Consider the following 4,446-nt stretch of genomic DNA (forward strand, 5'->3'; position numbering starts at 1 on the left):
GAATATTTTCAAAAAAGTCAAGAAACCAGTAATTCAATAAAACCTGAAGTAGAATCTGCTAAGATGCATTTCAAACATGTATGAAGGAGAAAAAGGCTTAGCTGGACAAATGTACAAAGCTTGCGAAAATGTAAGTTGTTTAAATCCTATAGTTATTTGTTACATATTATTGAACAGCAGGTACTTCCCAGGAAAATATTTTAATCTATCTTGTGTTATTCAACCATTCGTGTCAACAGTGAACTTCATTCACTCTCATGGACTAAACCATTGTCAGTTTCATGAATTTTTGTCAGAAAAAGAGGCTGAATATTCTGACTTGCCCTACCAACAGCAGTTCAACAACTTAGCAGTTATAAGGTTTTTTGTTGTTGTTTTGTTTGTTTTTGTAATTTTTTGTTTTGTTTTTGTATTTTTATAGCTCGTGGCTGGGACTGAAAATTTTCTGAGCCAGAAGAATCACCCTCAACCACTATTATTGAACACTGAATGGAATTAGCTTTTGCTGTAGAGGTAATAATGTTACTTAATAAATTTAACCTAAAATTACAAGGCAAAATGCTGCTTACATGTGAAATTTATACTGCAGTGAAATCACTCCGATGAAAACTGACATTTTCTGAACCACAAGTAATGTCTAGTTACTTAATTGCTTCCTGTGCTGTCAAATGTTAAAACAAAAAATCAAGATTTGCAGTCCCACACAAATTTGCAGTGGATATCTTTTCTGAGCTCAGATTACAGTTCCAGTGGTGTTTTTTGGACCCTGATGCAAGTGCAAAGGAAATTTCTGAATTTCAAAAGCAATTTAACTGTGCAGTTGAGGAGTTTCCACCTAAACTTCAATTGGAAGTGATTATTCTGCAATGTAACAACATACTGAAAGGCAAATGTCAAGAGAAGAATCTGATAGAATTCTATAAGTGCCATCTAAGAGATGAATATGCTCAATTAAAACTCAGATGCCTGTGGATTTTTTTTTACATGCCTATGAAGCCAGTTCTCTTAAACTAGAATTGGGTTCATAAGCATGTAATCTGTACAATTGCATAGGGTCCTGCTTTCAGAAGGACCTTGCATTTGACTTAATGCTCAATTGTCACCATTTTGCAATTCTTTTTTAAAAAACTTATTTATTTATCTGTCTATTTATTTTTGGCTGCACCGGGTCTTAGTTGCGGCACGTGGGATCTTCGCTGCAGCATGTGGTATCTTTTAGTTTTGGCATGTGGGCTCTTAGTTGCAGCATGCATGAGAGATCTAGTTCCCCGACCAGGGATTGAACCCAGGCCCTCTGCATTGGGAGCATGCAGTCTTACCCACTGGACCACCAGGGAAGTCCAGAGGTGCCTGTGGATTGATATCAGTATATGGCAGTACTTATCTGTGTTAAGATTTTTCTCAAAGATGAAATACATAAAATCTCATTACAGATAAGCATTAATGGATAAATATTTGTAACAGATTTTTTATTAAGACCTTTATTAACAGGTGCTTGCAGTTTGTTAACTCTTGAAAAAATCAAGTTGTAAACTGTTATTACAGATTAAAAGTGAGGTTCCTAAAAATCTTGACCAATTGAAACAAGGTAAAAACCTTTAAAAATATATTGAAAAAAAAACAAAAACAGGAGAATTCCCCGGCGGTCCTGTGGTTAGGACTCTGCGCTTTCACTGCGCTTCCAGGGCGCGGGTTCCATCCCTGGTCGGGGAACTAAGATCCCACATGCTGTGTGGCGTGGCCCCCCCCAAAAAATAATAAGTGTATTGAGATTGTAACTGATTTGATGATAAGAAACACTCACTTTGAACCCTAATTAAGTGAACTATTATCATCTCCATAAAAGAATGCCATTCTTATTAGAAGATCTGTATTATGAAAAAAATTATACTCAATTATTATTATATTTTGAATTTCATTGATAAAACATTTGTGAAAATTTGTTTTCTCTCGTTATATAAGTACCTACATAATGTTCTTGATTTTTCCTCTTGGCTCTCAAAGCCTAAAATATTTACTCTCTAGCCCTTTACCCACCCCTGCGCTTGACTAAGCCACTTCAGGGAGGGAGACTATTTATAATTGATCACTATGCAACCAGTATGTAGCACAGTGCCTAACACACAGTAGAAGATCAATAAATACTATTATAAAGAACATAGAATCATAGGGATGACACTGGACTAAGATCTAAGGAGCAAACGCTATGATTCTTTAAGACTTGACATTTCTTTTCTACTTTATTAACTCATGTTCATTTGACGGCTAGCAGATTCCTTTAAATTCTCATTGGTTTGCATCTTGTGTATCTTGAACACTACACTTCTTCCAGCTAACCTGTCAGTTTTCTGGTCACCAGCTCCTGCTTCCTTCAGTAAGTTCTCTGTTAAAAATCCACTATTTTGGTGTCATCACTTGAATCTATCCAATTTAAACTGTCTCAATGTCCTTATTCTGGATTGCCCCAGGCTCTGGTCCTCCACAGAGAGCATTCTGGGAGAGTTTCTGGGTTGAGGAAGGAAGGGTGGAAGATGTTCCCTAAACCTGTGGCAAACGGGATCATTAAGATGCCTCTATTTGCAAATCACTTACATGATTAGGGTCTAGTATCCAAAAATATATAATGAACTCTCACAATTGAACAATATAATAATAACCCAATTAAAAATGGGCAAAGGATTGGAATAGACATTTCTCCAAAGAAGATAAGCATGTGAAAAGGTGCTCAGTATCATTAGCCATCAGAGAAAGGCAAATCAAACTCACAGTGAGATACCACTTCACACTCACCAGGATGGCTGTAATAAAAAAGACAAAGATAATTATTGGTGAGGACGTGAAGAAATCAGAACCCCACATACATTGCTGGTGGTAAATGTAAAATGTAAAATAATAAACTTGCTTTGGAAAACACTCTTAGCAGTTCCTCAAAAAGTTAAACATAAGGTAATCATATGACCCAGCAATTCCACTCTTAAGTAAACACCCAAGAGAACATACGTCCTCACAAAACATAAAAGCATAGAAACACATGTTCTCACAAAAACCTGGACACCAATGTCCATAGTAGCACTACTCTTTATATCACAAAAATGGAAACAACCCAATTGTCCACCAACTGATGAATGAATAAACACAATATGGTATATCCATACAACAGAATATTATTCAGTCATAAAAGGAATGAAGTTCCTTTTTACCAATTCATTACTACTTTTTTACTGATTCATGGTACAACATGGTTGAACCTTGAAAACATAAGTGAAAGAAGCCAGATACCAACAGCCATATATTGTATGATTTCATTCATATGAAATGTCCAGAAGAGGCAAATCCAGAGAGAGAAAGTTAGATTAATAGTCGCCAGTGGCTGGGAAAGAGGTGGGGAGAGTGACTGCTAAGGGATATGGGATTTCTTTGGGGGATGATGAAAATATTAGGTAGTGGTGATAGTTGCAAAACTCTGTGAATGTACTAAAACCCACTGAATTATATACTTTAAAAGGGTGAATTATGGGACTTCCCTGGTAGCTCAGTTGTTAAGGATCCACCTGCCAATGCAACAGACACGAGTTCGAGCCCTGGCCTGGGAAGATCCCACATGTCACGGAGCAACTAAGCCCATGTGCCACAACTACCGAGCCTGCGTTCTAGAGCCCGTGAGCTACAACTACTGAGCTCGCGTGCCACGACTACTGAAGCCCTCGTGCCTAGAGCCCATGTTCTGCAACAAAGAGAAGCCACTGCAGTGAGAAGCCCACGCACCACAACAGAGTAGCCCCTCTAGCTGCTAAAGAAAGCCTGTGTGTAGCAACGAAAACCCAACACAGCCAAAAAATAAATTAATTTTTTAAAAAGGGTGAATTATGTTATGTGAATTAGATCCCTTTTTTTTTTTTTTTTTTTTTTTTTTGCGGTACGCGGGCCTCTCACTGTTGTGGCCTCTCCCGTTGCGGAGCACAGGCTCCCGACGCGCAGGCTCAGCGGCCATGGCTCACGGGCCCAGCCGCTCCGCGGCATGTGGGATCTGCGCGGACCGGGGCACAAACCCGTGTCCCCTGCATCGGCAGGCGGACTCTCAACCACTGCGCCACTAGGGAAGCCCTAGATCTCAATTTTTAACATTCCTCTACTTCATTAGGTACTCATCCTGAATACAGCCAATCAAAATCATATTTAGAGGGCGACACACGTATACGTATGTATATATGCATACACATACGTATACGTGTATAGAAATATAAATGAATAATTTAAATTATTAAGTGTCCCAAGTAAAGCAGTCCCAGAGAACTTAGGTCAGGTTCTGGGAGACTCAGGGTGTCCCTATGCATCTTAGCCTAATGGTACGGCCGGGAAAGTCACACGACTACTATGGACGCGTGACCAGCCTAGGTAGGAGAGATCCGCGACTCATGAGTGACGTCATTTTTGCGCGACTCTTAC

Source organism: Mesoplodon bidens (genome assembly GCF_964165515.1).
Source record: "Mesoplodon bidens genome assembly, chromosome: X".
Classification (NCBI taxonomy): domain Eukaryota; kingdom Metazoa; phylum Chordata; class Mammalia; order Artiodactyla; family Ziphiidae; genus Mesoplodon; species Mesoplodon bidens.